At 45.8% G+C, this 17801-nt stretch overlaps 1 protein-coding gene across 1 annotated transcript in view; it reads right to left on the bottom strand.

Moving 5' to 3' along the window:
* MAP2K6 (mitogen-activated protein kinase kinase 6) overlaps positions 1-17801 on the bottom strand; it is a 158855-nt gene that overhangs the window by 72123 nt on the left and 68931 nt on the right. The window lies entirely within an intron of this gene.

The raw sequence follows: 17801 nt of genomic DNA, 5'->3' as shown, positions 1-17801 counted from the left end.
GGGATGATGGTGATACAGTGATCATGAAGATAAGCCTTAAAACAAAAACTAAACACTTTTTCTGAACTGGAATCATTTTTTCCTTAAATTTTACAAATAAGAAGGCATTCAGCCTGAAATAGTAGGTTCATTATCCAAATCTTTCTGTACTGTAGAAGAGCACGCAGCCAAGTCATTGAAAGTTTATTGAAAGTAAATGCGCATAGGTTGGAGTGATAGTACAGCGGGTAGGGTGTTTGCCTTCCACGCAACCGACCTGGGTTCGATTCCCAGCATCCCATATCGTCCCCCGAGCACCACCAGGAGTGATTCCTGAGTGCAGAGCCAGGAGTAACCCCTGTGCATCGCCAGGTGTAACCAAAAAAAAAAAAAACAACAACAACAAAAATTAAATGCACATTTCCTCCAGCTTAGCACCCCAAAGAGTCTCATGGAAAATCAAAATTGGTTACATAAGATGCTGAGAAATTGTTCAAATTCTATGACTGTACTGACGTGCTGCTATATTTATTATTGCTTGGAATAAGTAGGCCACTCACTAGGGCCAAGCCTTTAAAAAATAATAACAATAGCTGACAACTATTGTAGTGTCTTTTCGAGGCGGATGGGAAGCCAGGGAGGGAGATGGTGGAGGGGGAGGGTGTAACCTGTTCCAGATATTCTGGCAAAGGCTGTATCACTGGCCATAGTATGCTTCCTTCTGAGTATTTACGTGACCACATTTATTTTTCAGTGAACTGATTATGTACTTGTGCAAGCATCGACCAAAACACAGCATAGACCCAGAAAAGAAGTGGGAACAGGGGCACTCCACAATTCTCTGACCCCCAAGTTACCATGGAGACTTAGCCATCAGGCCTTATCTCTGGGATATGTGGAAAGAAGACAGAGCCCCCCCACCACCACCTACCCTCCCCCAAGCTGGCACTGGCCCCAGGAGGGCTCGTGAGTGAACAGTGCCATGCAGAAGGAATGAAACAGGTAGAAAACTGGGATTCTTGTCATTCCTTCTCTTCACACACATTGATTCAGGATCGCCAAAGCCTCCATACTAAACTATGTCCGGAAAGGAAGAAATAAATAAGTCTTTCTCCAGCCAATTCCCTCCCCTTATGTATGCCTCTTCGGGAACTGTGCAGTTAAATTGTAAACTATAGCAAAATCCGTTCAATTGAAATATTCCCCAAGACTCCAGGAAGGACCTGGCAATAGTTATGTCCTCCAGGATGTAAAGGAGTGGTGGCATGAAGGGGCACTGGCCTCACGCAGAATTTCCCATCTTTGAAGAAGTCTACGTTACTTTCCAAAGAAGTAACCACAAACTAACTGCACAATTCAAGCTATACAAATGGGTGTTCGACTCAATCCCTAAGCAAGCAAAAGTCCTTTCTATTTTCTTGACCTTGACTTGAATGATCTAGTCTTGCTACCACTACCTGGATGCCATAGCAATGAACAGCCTAAACAGTGCCCAGGTAGGGCTGAGCACGACGTTTTCTTCCTACATCACAGTCTGGAGCAATAGCACAGCGGGTAGGGAGTTTGCCTTGCACGCGGCCGACCCAGGTTTGATTCCTCTGTCCCTCTTGGAGAGCCTGGCAAGCTACCAAGAGTATCCCGTCCACACGGCAGAGACTGGCAAGCTACCGTGGCATATTCAATATGCCCAAAACAGCAACAACAAGTCTCACAATGGAGACATTACTGGTGCCCGCTCGAGCAAATTGATGAACAACGGGACGGCAGTGCTACAGCGCTACATCACAGACCAAAGACTCCTTCCTGTGAACTCATCCCTCACTTTCTATCTGCATCCTTTCCTCACTCCCTCCAAGGTCTGAAAGATGTTTATACATCCGCGGCTTTGTGTAGTAGGGTAGTGCTCCACGGACTTTAATGCCAGGTTCAAAGTAAGCACCCGACCACCTTCCCAGCTCACCCCGTTGCACAGATGAGAACGTGACCTTTAGAACGGCCAAGTAAACACTCCACGCTATCACAGGTAAGAGGAACAGGAAGGTGTGTCTTGTTCAAATTCTAACTTTTCCTCCCTCAAGTGCCCGGCGTGCCGTGCGTGCGTAAGCCAACCCTTGTGTGCATTCTCAATTCACTTCTGCCCAACCCCCCTTTCTTTCCTGCTGCTGACTTCAGTTCAACACGGGCTTTGAGCCACTTCCAAAGCGTCTCCACTGACTGACTTCTCTTAGTGGTACTTTCCTCTCCCCTCTTCTACCACAAATTCCTGCTCGGAGACTCCTGAGAGGACTCTTGATGGAGACCGGGAGATGTGAAACCAGAACGTGGAGCGTGTTGAAACCATGTGCGGTGCATGAAAGAGGCTGAACTGGAGCCCATGAGTAACCGTGACTGTCTCTTCTGCACGCAGACAGAACTTGCAAGTTTCCTGAGGCTCTCAGAGGAGCCCAGGAGGCTACACCCCAGTTTCCCTTCATGCGACTGTTGCACTAACTTTCTCTCTGCACCCCCCCCCCCCCCCGTTGCATTGCCCTGGCTCCTCCTACCTGCTGAGATCACATTGACGAATGAGGCTCTGCAGAGACGCCTCTATTTCAGGCTCTGCTTTCAGAGTCAGTAGGTAGCAGCCACGCCAACAGGCGCAGGAGAGGAGAACTGAGCAGCAGTCCCGGCTGTGGTGCAATCAAGCCCCATGAATCAGCAGATCCAATGGCGCTTGAGACGTTCTCGGAAAAATGCATGACTCACCGATAAATGTCAGCCAGCCCCCCTCTTCTCAGCCACTCCAGCGCTGGCACCATGGAACAATGAATGGAATGGCTTAGGTGTCCGTAATGGAGCACATATGAGTTCGGGGGGGGGGGGGAGGAGGGGGAGCTCCCTTTTACTGAAGAGTTAATCACTGGCACTACTGAATGCCCAGTTAATCAACAGCAGAAAGAGAGACAAATCCCTATCACGCTTTTAAAGATATCAGTGAAAGGCCACGCATCAGAGAGACCCTCCCCCCCACCCCCCGCCCATACAGCCCAGAATGGATAAGGAAATAGCCATCCATGTTTACTTGAATTCATGCTCAGCAGCTCTGAGTATGGACTTGCCACCGCTGCATGCAGTGAAGTCAGAAATGTACGCAGACTTCGCCCGTAGCCATGGCATCCTGTACAACAGGCTTGCAAAACAACAGATGCGTTGCTGTCAGAGAAGGTGCCACAATGGTTGTATCACCAAGGAATCCACTAGTTTGATCCCATCCCTCATGCCCAACAGGCGGTCAACTTAACAAAACGCTAAGCTGGCATCTTAAGGGCTCAGTTAGATGCACAAAGATGCAATCAAGCTGCTCGTCCCATATCTCTTTCATTCATGGATTTCTGCAAGGAAGCCGCTTCCTTCCAGTGGGCAGGGGTGTTAAAATCAGGGAACCTGGACATCAATTTTTCTTGGCCCTAATCACCGAAGGTAAAATGTGTGTAAGCACATGAACATGCAAAGACACATCCATATGCACATTCTATTTATGTTTTGTTGGGGGGAGGCGGCATCCCCAGTGGTGCTCAGGGCTTACTCCTAGATCCGTGCTCAGGGATCACGCCTGGATCAGATGCCTGTGAGGTAAATTCCTTCCTTACTGTACTATCTCTCCAACCCAGTATGCACATTTTATTTTATTATTATTTTTTTTTTTTTGCTTTTTGGGTCACACCCGGCGGTGCACAGGGGTCACTCCTGGCTCTGCACTAGCTCAGGAATTACCCCTGGCGGTGCTCAGGGGACCATATGGGATGCTGGGAATCGAACCCGGGTCGGCCGCATGCAAGGCAAACGCCCTACCGGCTGTGCTATCACTCCAGCCCCAGTATGCACATTTTAGATACTGTATCAATATCACCGATTCATTTCCACCAAGTGCTTCTGTCTTCTCTTATTTGCTCAATCGTAAAGTACATCCGAAAGAGAATCAAGTCAACTCTCCCAGTTACTGTGAGTTTCTCATTTTGAGAAGGATAAAATTGCATCCCACAGCTCACCAGCAAGAAAATATAACTGTCTTATTTGCCAGCAGGGTTTCACATACCCCATAGCAGAATCCATCTTGGCAAGGGATATGGGGCCATCATAACTGGCATAGATCAAACGAGGCAGGGCTTCCACGTGAGAAATAGTTAAGTATCGGCCGAGAATAGGGTTTCGAATAGGAAAATGGGTAAAGGGCTAGAGAACAGCTATCAGAAGGCAACAAATGAATCCGCTTCATTTACACAGCCAGGAACCAGGAATAGAACAGTGGAAGAACATACAGCTCCAGTGGGTGAGGCTCTGGGTTCAAATCCTGATGCTGTCACTTAAGGAACAATTATAACCCAACGATCTCGCTCAGGTGGTACATATTGGAATGAAACTTCAGATACATGGAGAATGCAGCAGTTCTTTTTTCCTGTGCTCAATGCTTCAAACTTTGAGGATAGTAATATTATAGACAAAAGAACCTAGCAAACTCCCTTGGGAATATTATTCAATATGCCAAATACAGTAACAATAACAGGTCTTATTCCCCTGACCCTGAAAAAGAGCCTCCAGTCGCTGGGGAAAATGAGTAAGGAGAGGCTGCTAAAATCTCACAGCTGGAATGAATGGAGACATTACTGGTGCCCGTTCGAGTAAATCGATGAACAACGGGATGACAGACAGTGATGACAGTGATACAGACAGTGGGTTGGATGACCTGAAACCTATGACATTGCATGAATTTCATTTAAAACTTCCTTTGTGTGTGTACATGAGTAATATTCTGGGGAAGGCTCAGGAAATCAGGAGTTTATTTTATTTTATTGGGGGAGGGGCATATCCAGCAATGCTCAGGAGTTACTACCGGCTCTGTGCTCAGGAATCACTCCTGGCAGTGCTCAGGGGATGTCAGGAATTGAACCCAAGTCACCCGCATCCTAGGTAAGTACTCTACTCACTGTACTGTCATTCTGGCCCAAACCAAGAAGAGTGTAGAAGCAGTTTTGTTTTAAGCTAACATAGTCCTTCAACTTAAACTTCGAGTTCAAGAGGTTTCCTGGAACTTGAGTTCTAATTCAGAAAATATGAGCATTTTCCCAGTCTCACTGATTATACTTCAATTAACTCCAAAGAGCAGGGATCAGGCCCAACATGACCTGGGTCACAATACGACATTTTCTCTCTGTTTTCGTTCTCTTTGAGTGTATTCCTAGAGAATGGCTTTACTGATTTCTTAGGTCAATCAAGGGGCCCCTCCCTCCTGGCTGGCTTAGACACGCCGCCCTTTAAACTCTCATTCTTCTAAAGAAAAGGCGGAGGGAGAAGGCATCCCTAAAGGAATAAAGGAAACACAAGTGCAAACTGTCCTAGAGCAGGAGCAAATGCACGGCTCGGGAGCCAAAAGAGCAAATGTCAGGGCAGCTTGTCCGTTTCCATGTGTTCTCAAGATTTTTATCCCGTTGGCCCCAGAGGCTGTACTCTGAACGCTACAAGTCCCGTGAGCCGTGTGGGACAGCTGCGGTAATAGAAAGAGATCAACTTGTCCAGAGCTTTAATCCGTCAGGGCTCCTTCAACGGTCCTATTTATCTATCTGAAAAGGCTTCATACAAAGCCATCCTCTGCAGCAGTGTGCAGGGGGAGGCGACGGAGGGGGAGGGGGCGGGGGGGGTGGGTAATAAGCATGTACCCCTGGGTGTGGCCTTGACATTTTTGCCAGGCTGACAACAGCTGTGCAGAGAGATAAAAATCACAGACTCTATAGAGGACTCCCCTCAGACACCTCTGAGATCCGATGAAATGAGTGTTGCAAGTAGAGCACTTAGGAGAGTCAAAGTAGATAAGGTTGGCGATTGTACCGAGACAAAAGGCATGAAGAAGAGCAAAGCGGGGAGTGCCATCCTGCAGCCTTCGGCCTCTAGCTTGTCATGAATCCAGGATGTTGTGTGTTTCTCCACCGTGGAAACCATGAAAAAAAAAAAAAGACTACCCAAAGGTCATAAAAATCAAAATAAGGGCGGGAGTAATAGTACAGTGGGTAGGGCACGTGCCTGACACACCGGCTAATCGGGGTTCAATATTAAGCACCCCAGAGGGTCCCCTAAGCAACAGCAGGACTGATTCCTAAGTGCAGAGCCAGGAGTGACCCTAGAACACCACTGACGATGGCCCCCCAAGACAAAAAGTAATAATAATAATTTAAGGGGCTGGAGCAATAGCACAGCGGGTAGGGCATTTGCCTTGTACACGGCCAACCCGGGTTTGATTCCCAGCATCCCACAGGGTCCCCTGAATACCGCCAGGAGTAATTCCTGAGTGCATGAGCCAGGAGTAACCCCTGTACATCACCAGGTGTGACCCAAAAAGCAAATAATAATAATAATAATAATAATAATAATAATAATATTAAAATGGGGGCTGGAGCAATAGCACAGCAGGTAGGGCATTTGCCTTGCATGTGGCCGACCCGGGTTCAATTCCCAGCACCCCATATGGTCCCCTGAACACCGCCAGGAGTAGTTCCTGAGTGCATGAGCCAGGAGTGACCCCTGTGCATCGCCGGGTATGACCCAAAAAGCAAAATTAAATAAATAAATAGATAAAAAATTAAAATAGCATAACATGACATTATTCTTAGGTGGTGCTTGTCAACCCAGGTTTTCTCTCTTCACTCTAACCTTATTCTGGCTCACCCAGAGTGATCAGCATTTTGGTCGCCTTGAAATCCGAATTAACTGGCCTCTGCTCAGGCTCAGGCCGTGGGACCATGTACATGCCTGGGCTTTGAAATCTCTGATGAGAATATAGCCAAGTGACTCACGGGACTATTTTGGTCTTGGGAATTAAGCTGCATTCAGAAAGTCTTGTGCAACCACACATCCCATGGTAGATCCAGGCCCCTGGAAGAAACCCCTGGAACATCTGTGAGAAGGAATCAAATAGACCTGTCTGGGTGTCCCTTAAAACACTCTTGCGTTCTGGGTTCGGAGAGATAGCATAAAGTACAAATGACGAACCTGGTATGCCTCTAACCCCCAGTTTGATCCCTGGCTCCACGTTACATGCTAGGCAAGGACTCTACCCATTGTATTATCATGCCGGCCCCAATCAAGAAGAATGTAGAAGTAGTTTTGCTTGAGCCTAACATAGTCCTTCACCTTAAACTTGGGGAGTTCAAGAGGGTTCCTGGGACTTGATTTCTAATTCCGAAAACATGAGCATTTTTCTAGTCTCACTGCACCCGTCTGCAAAGCTGGGTGCAGCCCCAGAGACACAAGCACACTGAGTGGCCCTGGAATATGTGGGGCACCCCCTGGGGTAGCCCAAGTGATCCCTGAAACTCTAGGACCGGAGAAGCTCCATTCACATTCTCAGGCCTTGCCATGAATGAGGTGACTGCCAATTCCCGAGAGGGGCCCCTAGGGAGACTCACTAAGCACCATTGAAGACTCCTCACTCACCCCTTCCAGTTCTCCCGAGTCTTGATCATATTTTTGCGTTTCAGATTATCCCCAAATTCTTTTCCAGCTCATTTTATTATTTAGCGACTTTCACCTCCCATTTCCAATTCTCTGGCAAAAACTACTATTTCAAATCTAGAACTCTTGACTTTTTTTGCACTTTGCATCGATGGTCAAAATTAAAATACCTTTAAGAAGTTATCCAGGGCCCGGAGTGACAGTATAGCAGGTAAGGCATTTGCCTTATATGCAGCTGACCCAGGTTCGATCCCCAGAATCCCACAAGGTGCCCTGAGCCAGGAGTGACCCCTGAGGGCCGAGCCAGGTGTAAGCTCTGAGCAGTGCCAGATGTGGTCCTAAAAACTGTAGCACTGTAGCACTGTCATCCCATTACTCAACAATTTGCTCGAGCGGGCACCAGTAACGCCTCCATTGTGAGACTTGTTGTTACTGTTTTTGGCATATCAAATACGCCATGAGGAGCTTGCCAGGCTCTGCCATGTGGGCGGGAGACTCTCGGTAGCTTGCCGGGCTCTTCGAAAGGGACAGAGGAATTGAACCCGGGTCAGCCGAGTGCAAGGCAAATGCCCTGCCCACTGCGCTGTCACTCCAGCCCTAGTCCAGAGTAGAGTGATAGCACAGCGGGCAGGGCATTTGCCTTGCACGCAGCCAACCCAGGTTCAATTCCTCCATCCCTCTCAGAGTGCCCGGTCCAAAAAAACAAATAAAAAAAAAGAAAATATTTTAAAAAGCTATCTGATAATGTATTGTAAGATTTATACCACTTACTAATTATCAGATGCTTCCTTGTCAGTAGGGCTGTTTTTTGGGGGGGAAACTCCAACAACAATAGTGAGTTTTGTGTTGAAATATGGAATGTAATCAAGGAAAAGAGAAAATGAAGTGAAATTTATCAGCTACGCAGGCGGGGGGTGAGGGGTAAAGGGGTGGGAGGTATACTGGGGTTTTTGGTGGTGGAATATGGGCACTGGTGAAGGGACGGGTGTTCGAGCATTGTATAACTGAGACATAAGCCTGAGAACTTTGTAACTTTCCACATGGTGATTCAATAAAATAATTTTTTTAAAAAAGAAAATACACTGTAAAGAAAAACAATTGAAGTTACCAAAAAAAAAAGAAAAAAGAAAAACAATTGAAGTTGCCAAAATTCCACCACCCAGCAAAACTGTTACTATTTAGTGCATTACTCTGCAGTCATTTTTGTACATATATCTTCAACAATACACACTGAAGTAGATATGCAACAGATATAAAAGTTTCCATAAAATTATGGAAATTTCCATAACATTTCCATAAGACCCTACTACTATGGATACAATCTTTAAACTACTTTTATCCTTTAGCATTGTATTGGAATAGTTTCTTCCAGTACAAATCACATTTCTGTCAATTTATTTGCAAAATATTCCATTCAAAACACTGCAAACACTGGTCAAGAAAATGCGTGTTTGTTCATCGCTGTCCAGTGGCCAGCTGCATAGCTCACATGCTTTAGTAGCATGTGTGAAATAGTTTTCACTTGTTACAAAGAACAAGCTGAAGTCGGATCTAAGTCATTCAGCTTTATGGAACTTGGAAATCAATCCACTTAGGCCAACCCTGTGCAACGGATGCAGAGACCCAAATCAGGGATGGACCAGACACGCCTCTCTAGAAGCTGCTCAGGAGACAGAAGGATGGAGAGGAAGACGTCTTAGAACAAGCAGAGCTTCTGGACAAATAATTTAAAACCAAACCAAATGATTTACCTAAATATTTTCATTCTTTCTCCGGGTTTCTTTATTATAGTGAGGAATGACTCATGGTGACACAGAGAACCAAGCCATAATCCTTTCTTTCAAATACAGGCGCGTTCCAGCTGACTCACTCTCGAAACGTTTGAGTCCACTGAGATCTGGCTGCTGAGCACGGGCAAAGGAAGTCACGGCAAGGTAATCAAGCGCATCCTCATACTTCGTGGACCATAAATAGGGTTCATTCTTCTACTTTGATCTGGTTTGGATCGAACATGAATGGAACTGCTCGGATACCGTTCAACTCAGCCAACATCGATCGAACTCGTAGGACGTGCGGGCCCTGGGCTGGGTGTTCTAGAGACAAAGATGAAAGCCCCTCTGCCCTCAGAAGTCACGTTCGAGGAGCGATAACAGAGCCAGAGCAAACGAGCAGAGCAAAGGAGCAGAGCGGGAAGAACAGCAGGGTCAACAAACAGGAAACTAGCTCCGAGGGAACTCAAGCTTCTAATCGAGCTGCAGAGAATGAAGAAGTGAGTCAGGCTGGTTCCTGGAGAACCCTGCGCCTGGGAAGGTGAGGCTGGGAGGGGCTAGGGAGGAGCTGGGAACAGGCCTGACCGTGCAGCAAAGGAAATGCATAAAGACAGAGACAAAAGCAGAATCTGGTCAGTGCAACAGTTACAGTAAAACCCTGGGCACCGTCAAATGGAAACTGAGGTAGAGGTCAATGCAGAGTCTGAAGCAACAGACTGATAAGGTCCCAGTTCTGTGTGAGAAGGCCATCTGCTTGAGGCCACACTGGACAGAGGGGAGACACAAAAATGGCTCTTCATTCATCCCATCCCGTGTCACCCAGTGTCTTCTTCTTCCCTTCTAGCCAAGGTAAGTATGTCCCACCCATCCAGAGAAAATTCCTCCCTTGGTCTCTAGATCCATCCCCTCTCCTCCTACATTCTCAGCAATGGAAAACAAATTATCAAATGCTTCCTTTTCAGCAGGTCCGACTTTAGTGGGGAGAAACTCCAAACAATAATAGTGAGTTTTGTTGAAATATTGAATGTAAATCAAAGTGAAAGTAAAGTGAAATTTATCAGTTACACGGGGGGGGGGAGGGACCCTAGGGGCGTGGGAGGGTAGGGGTGTGGGGGGGTGGGGTGGAGCTATACTGTGATTCTTGGTGGTGGAACATGTGCACTGGTGAAGGGATGGGTGTTCGAGCACTGTATAACTGAGACTTAAACCTGAAAACTTTGTAACTTTCCACATTGTGACTCAATAAAAAAATCAAAAAAAAAATAGAGACAGGAAAGATCTGGAACTTACTGTCTGCTGAAAACCATCCCATTCCTTTCACCTGGTTTATCCTCTCAGTAAACAGCTACACTCTTGTATATGCCTTAAAAAAATTATTTTTAATTCACATTATCTCGCATCTCCCTCTGTCATCCTCCAGTTCTCTAAAGCACTGTTCGGTCTCATAATATTTTTTCTGCTTCCTAAATTCTCTCATTTGTCAACCCATCCTCCAATGCGCTCATAAATCTGTTAAAGCCCTTGGCAATGTCACCGGTCTCTTCTGTGGCTTTCCTCACCTGTCACTTAACCTCCAGGACAGGAAAATTCATAATGTCCTCCAGAGTGGTCTAAGCCCTAATCCCATGAACAGGTTATCTATTTTTTTAATTATTTTTTAAAATTAAATCAACATGAGATAAAGCATGACAAAGCTGTTCATGATCAGGTTTCAGTCATACCATGTTCCAACACTCATCCGTCCACCAGTGCACATTTCCCAGCACCAGTGTCCCCAGTTTCCCTCCCGCCACCCCCTCCCCCAACCTGTCTCTGTGGCAGCTCTCTCTCTCTCTCTACCTCTCTCTCACTCTTTCTCTCCTCTCCCTCTCCCTCTATTCCTCCTTCTCTCTCTGCCTCTCTGTCTCTGTCTCTCTGTCTCTCCTCCCCCCTTTTGGATATTGTGGTTATTATGTTTTGCAATACTGATTCTGAATATCATATATATTCCTTTACCTACTTCCAACACTGAGTTCTTGTCCAGACTGATCACTTTCAACTATTACCATATGACAATAATAGTTGGGAAAACTATCTTTTGTAGGCTTTGAAGATGGAATTTGGGGGTGAGGCAGTAGGGGCTCATGGGTGTCAGGAAACAAGAATTCTGGGGCACTCCGAGCCTGAGAAGAGTCTTCAACTAATATCCATCAAGAAAAACATAGACTTCAGATTATCACAAGAACCAGGGGACCCCTTATCTCCTTGACTCTTGCAGAAGGGAATAATGCCTGCTCAAAATTTTGTTGAAACCCAAACCTAACTTCTGACCTATAGGACTACAGAGTTGTAAGTCAGTAAGTGGCTGTTGTTTTCATCAACTATAGTTGTGGTACTGTGTGCCACAGCAATCATAATGAATACAGTCTCTAAAGTGGCTGAATATGACTTCCAAGATAATTTTTGCTCTTTTTTTTTCCTAAATCAATGGCCTCTCCTCTTGGTCTCTTATGCTGGTTTCTTTTGCATTTGACCCTAACTGTTGTGTTACTTTGACATTCTTTTCCTCTTGCTCTTACCTATTGATTTAATCCTAAATTCCAACGTTTGAGGATGTCTCTAGAGTAAGTTTATAACCAAGATGACTACTCAGATCACAAAAATCCCATCTATCCACAATAGCTGTCATTTCTACTTGATCATCCCATAGGCAATAGAACACATGCAAAATCACCCACCAAGTCCTTTGAAGACAGAATTATCTTCATCTCAAAGGATAACCCTTTCCATGTAGCTGTTCAATAATTACCCTTCATCGTCAACCCTTCTTGTGTGGCTATGTCTAATACAACAGGAGACACCATTTGTTTTTATCTCCAAGACTTATTCCAGATCTCACTTTCTCCATCTCTATGGCTCACACCTGAGTCTTCCACATCATTGTCTTACTGAGACTTCTGTGACAACTTCTCTCTACCACTCTCTCCACTTTTCCCCCATCCTCTTCCGAACTATGCGCCACAAAGCAAGAGTAGTTTTGAAAACACAGGGCTGTAGATGTGGCCAAGTGGTCAAGGGCATGCTGAGCCTGACACTGAGGTCCCAAGTTCAAACCCCAACCTTCTTCCAAAGAAAGTAAATTAGAATAAGCTGCTCCTGTGTTTAAAAACCCTCAATGGCTTCCCACTGGACTTGGAATACAAAGCAGGCATTAGGCATGCCCACAGACCCTGTAGGGTGTGATTCTGGCCCCTGTCTCTTCCCCCCATCTCAAAACACTCTCCTTCCATGGATTTCTGGATCAATCCTTCTAGTTTTTGCTTCTTAAGACCACCAAGTTCTTACACATCTCAGCATCTTTGCACGAATAAAGACAAAGAACATTTTGTTTCTGCCTTGGAGCATTTATATCCGACCTCTTTCCATTCTGAGTCCTCATAGCTCAAATGTCAGCTTAAATATAATCATCAAGCGGAGCCGTGCTTGTCTACAGTAAGCAAATACCTCTTCCCTTTTTTCCTCCATCTCTCGCCCTTGCTTGCTCCCTCTAGGACACAATACCATTTATAAAGATGGTCTTTCATGCAGTGTTGATACAGGCAGCCGGCTCCAGGAGAGCAGAAACTGACTAGTTAATAGGGTTTTTTTTTCCATATGCCTGAAAAGAGTGACAGGCCAATAAATGGATACTGAACATCGTTAGTCATTCTAGTGGCAAATGAAAAGGGGATCATGATGGGGAATAAGGCAGGAGTCGGGAATAGATTACCATTTAGGTCCCGACTAGAAAAGAGAGACCTGGGATTGGTCTGTTACAGGAAAGGAAAGAAGAAATGTGAATACTTTCTGGGGAGCGGCACGCTGCCGGCCAGGGCGGCAGTCTGGGGCAGGGCGACGGGGAGGGGGGGGAGTTGGCCGGGACAGTCTGCGTCCGAGAGCTGGCTGGGATGTAGGAAGGGTGGGTCGGGGGGACGTCACACACCTGGGCCAGAAGAGAAAACAGCTGCATGAAATGAGTCAGAAAGAGAGAGGCAGACATAGAAAGATCGCACTCATCTGTGGAATATAAAGTAACAGAGTGGGAGACTAACACCCAAGAGTAGTAGAGATGAGGACCAAGAGGTCTGCCCCACGGCTTGGAAACTGGCCTCACATGCTGGAGGAAAAGGCAGCTGAGATAGAGAAGGGAACACCAAGTAGAAGATGTTGGGAGGACCCTTTCAGGTTGAAAGGTGAGAACTGAAAGTAGACTATAGACCAAACATGACGGCCACTCAATACCTCTATTGCAAACTATAACACCCAAAAGGAGAGAGAACAAAAGGGAATGCCCTGCCGCAGAGGCAGGGTGGGGTGGTGAGGGATGGGGTGGGGGTGGGGGGAGGATTACTGGGAACATTGGTGGAGGAGAATGGGCACTGGTGGAGGGATGGGTAAACGATCACTGTATGAGTGGAACGCAAACATGAAAGTTCATAAGCGTGTAACTGTACCTCACGGTGATTCACTAATAAAAAATTTTTTAAGGGGCCGGAGCGATAGCACAGTGGGTAGGGCGTTTGCCTTGCACGCGGCCGACCCAGGTTCGATCCCTGGCATCCCATATGGTCCCCCAAGCACCGCCAGGAGTAATTCCTGAGTGCAAAGCCAGGAGTAACCCCTGAGCATTGCTGGGTGTGACCCAAAAAGAAAAAAAAAAAAAAAACAAATAAAAAATTTTTTAAAAGAAAAAAGAAATGTGAATACTTTCAAGAAGGTCCTTTCAAGAAGGACCAATGACAGGAAGGAAGATAAGAAGGTAAATTATGGGCCATGAGAAGGGACAGGAGTTGGAAGAGAGCGAGGTTGAAGAAAGTGCATTAAAGGAAATTCAACAACCCCCTGGCTACATCGAATGGGAAGCAAAGATTTTAGAGTTATTGTCATAGGCGGATATGCATATATTAGTGTTTGTTGAGTATAGTATTTCTAGAATATTCCCAGTTATGCCGTCAGAAGTCTAAGTGCAAAACCATTGTTTAACCATCAAGCTAGCAGCACTGAAAATGGAAAAAAAGACTCAACCCAGAGCCTTGCTCTAGAACAACCAACCATTACACAGTGAAAAGAAATGCACGTTTCACATTAACATTAACTCCCTGACTCCACCTCTCCTCTCTTGGTCATCTTAAACTGCCTGCAGATGGCCCACTTCCAAACTAAAGGCAGTTCCTGATAAAGTCAGACAGATGTGATGCCCGCAGAACTAACCAATAAGGTATGTTGACATATGAGATACAGTACAGCTCAAGAGTTCTCCCTGAGATTTATTAGAACACCAATTCTAGCATGTTCTGGTCTCTCCCTGTTTATGTCCCTACACATGATTATTCTTCCTTTATCCAATTCCATATCCTTGGCTTTATGGAGACCTCTTTGCCCCTTCCTGTCACACAGTAGGAAGAAATAATTAACCAGCTAATACCCAACTTCCAGCAAAGCACTGACCAGAAGGTTAGAACTGGGTCCAATAGGACAATCAGATCATGAGTCATTACTGATTCTTATCATGCACGCAAATACTAAAATGCTTCTGCCTTATTGACAATGCCTTTGCAACGTGTTCCTTTACAAACACGTGAAGTATCCGAAGTTCATTTGTCAATATGATTGTTTAAAACGCTACGTTTTTATAGACAGAGAAAACGTCCGTGAGGAATCTTTCTGTCCACCCACAAAACACTCATTAAGCTGATAACAAAGCTCAATCATAGATGGCTCAAGCTGGAAGAAGGCCTAAGGGGAGTAGATGTCACCACAGCATTTACAGATGAGAAAACGGGCACTACTGTAGGTCTTATCACTCAGCGATGACTAACGCTTTGAAACTCATACACTGATTTTTTTGTTTTCTGTGAGCAAACGCTGCGATTTTTCAACCAAGAAAGTTAAAGACACACCATTCCCCACTTTCACTCAGACAGTGGATACAAACTCTTCCCCGGTTCCAAGTGACTGGGATGGGATGTGGGAGCAATGACCAGAGACAAGAATTCGAGAAAGAAATTGGCTGAAGAGCAGAAGTGAGGCACGGGAAGGAGGTCGAGACACTGGCGGGGAGAGAGCGGAGATCATCATGCAAGTAAGGTACAGGCTATTCTCTGAGATTGTTTATTTCATTTGTTTATGAAATGCCATCCACACAAAGGGCAGGGAAGTCCTGGAAGGGAGGGTTTGGTGAAATGGAAACCAAAATATTCCTAAGGAGATGAGGAAAAAGCGTAGGAGAATATAAAACTCTGAGAAATATCACTAAAACAGGAAAATCCGCCCTCAATGTCCCCTTCTGGTTCCTTCCACAGCAAACAAAGTGATGGACGAGGAAGTATCAGTTACTGGTCTCTTCCAACCAGCCTTCCAGTGTGTGATGGGCAGAGTAAGCAAACAACATGGGTTGAGTAAATGCACACAGACACTGGAAATCTCGGACCCAAACAAAGATGTGTCTACCTTGGCTAAAGTGTAAAGGTCAAATCAAGTTGCTTTCGATAGAAAAATGCAAGAAGATCCCATACATTTAGATGAAAGGGAAGACCATTATTTCAAGCTCTATAAAACACCCTTTCAGACCTTGGGTTGGAGGTATTCCACTTTGGATTAATCTGCATCCCAACCTGGAGAGTGCAATTCCTTTCTTTCATTTCACGAGGCTCTCTCCTCTCTCTGGAGTGTCTTTTCTTTTCTCTTTTAATAAAAATTCTTTACAGAAAGAAAGAAAGAAAAAAAAGGAGGAAAGAAAGAAAGAAAGAAAGAAAGAAAGAAAGAAAGAAAGAAAGAAAGAAAGAAAGAAAGAAAGAAAGAAAGAAAGAAAGAAAGAAAGAAAGAGAGAAGAGAGAGAGAAAGAAAGAAAGAAAGAAAGAAAGGAAGGAAGGAAGGAAGGAAGGAAGGAAGAAAGAAAGAAAGAAAGAAAGAAAGAAAGAAAGAAAGAAAGAAAGAAAGAAAGAAAGAAAGAAAGAGAGAGAGAGAAAGAAAGAAAGAAAGAAGGAAAGAGAGAAAGAGAGAAAGAAAGAGAGAGAAAGAAAGAAAGAAAGAAAGAAAGAAAGAAAGAAAGAAAGAAAGAAAGAAAGGAAGGAAGGAAGGAAGGAAGGAAGGAAGGAAGGAAGGAAGGAAGGAAGGAAGGAAGGAAGGAAGGAAGGAAGGAAGGAAGGAAGAAAGAAAGAAAGAAGGAAAGAAAGAAGGAAAGAGAAAGAGATTTTGGGATTTGAGGTCATCGGTTCAGCTAGTTCAACTGGAGTCCTAAGAGGGAGAGAGTGAATGTCAAATATGTCAAATTCCTGGGAGGATCCTGCTTATTCTCAGACACAGTTTGAAACTGGAACCACACCAGCTGGCTCCAGGCACAGAAAACATTCATTCATTCATAAATCATTCATTCATAGATATTACCAAGAAGTTATTACGTTGGGTTCTGAGGAGGCTAATCAGAGTAAATAAAATAATTCCTCTGAAAGAAGAGAGGTGCCTGCCATGGAGACAGGCTGGGGTGGGGGTGGCTTAAAGAGGTGGGGGGGAAACTGGGGACACTAGTGCTGAGAAATGACACTTGTGGAGGATGGGTGTTGGAACACTGCATGACTAAAACTCAATCATGGACAATTTTGTAATGCTCTAACTCACAGTGGTTCAATTTTTTTTAAAATAGTTCCTCTTTTGGATGGTGGAGGGCCTCCAAGCAATACTCAGAGAGTCCCAGGGCCACCCCCTAAAATACTTGGCCTCATGCCATTCAAGAATTGTGCAATGGTGGGGCTGGAGAGATAGCACAGCAGGTAGGGCGTTTGCCTTGCACGCGGCCGACCCGGGTTCAAATCCCAGCATCCCATATGGTCCCCTGAGCACGGCCAGGGGTAATTCCTGAGTGCAGAGCCAGGAGTAACCCCTGTGCATCGCCAGGTGTGACCCAAAAAGCAAAAAAAAAAAGAATTGTGCAATGGTGGTGAGATTCGAACCTGGGATCTCTACATCCCAGACATGTGTTCCAACCCTTTGAACTATTTCCCCGGACCAACATTTACGCTTCTAAGAGAACAAGCAATATTAGGCTCTGGCTCTTAACAACGGGTAGGCCCGGGGCTTACAAGTCATGAGTTCTCCACCTAGCACAGACCCACATGACAAGTTCCATCCCAGTGTCACCGCTGTTCGGGATCCCCGAGTGCCTCAACCAAGCGTGTGATGCGAAGTCACAGCAACAACTGACACAAGAGGAAAGAAGGAAAGAGAAGGGCCAAGCACGACAACAAGCTTCTCTTCCTCCTGCTAATGCCGCTGTTGCCATGGGCCTGGGTCCCACGCGGGCTCGCCTGTGTCACCCCCACATTCTGGGTGATGGCGCTCCCGGGTGGGGTGGGAAGTACTCTGGGAGGGTGGATACTGCATGCTTGGCGAAGGCGCTGGCCCGGAGAAGTGGCACTCGCAGACTTGGCAACGGTGCAGTCAGAAATTGCTTTCGGCTCCAGGGATCAGAGAAAGCAGAGCTGCCAGGAATTTACGCTCTGCACATACAGGCTGCACCGGGGACAGCACTCACGACTTCACGCTTGCAAGGCAGAC

The sequence above is a fragment of the Sorex araneus genome, chromosome 3, assembly GCF_027595985.1.
Source record: "Sorex araneus isolate mSorAra2 chromosome 3, mSorAra2.pri, whole genome shotgun sequence".
In the NCBI taxonomy this organism is placed as follows: domain Eukaryota; kingdom Metazoa; phylum Chordata; class Mammalia; order Eulipotyphla; family Soricidae; genus Sorex; species Sorex araneus.
Note: the sequence above shows the minus strand (reverse complement) of the source record. Positions and strands in the feature narration are given on the sequence as shown.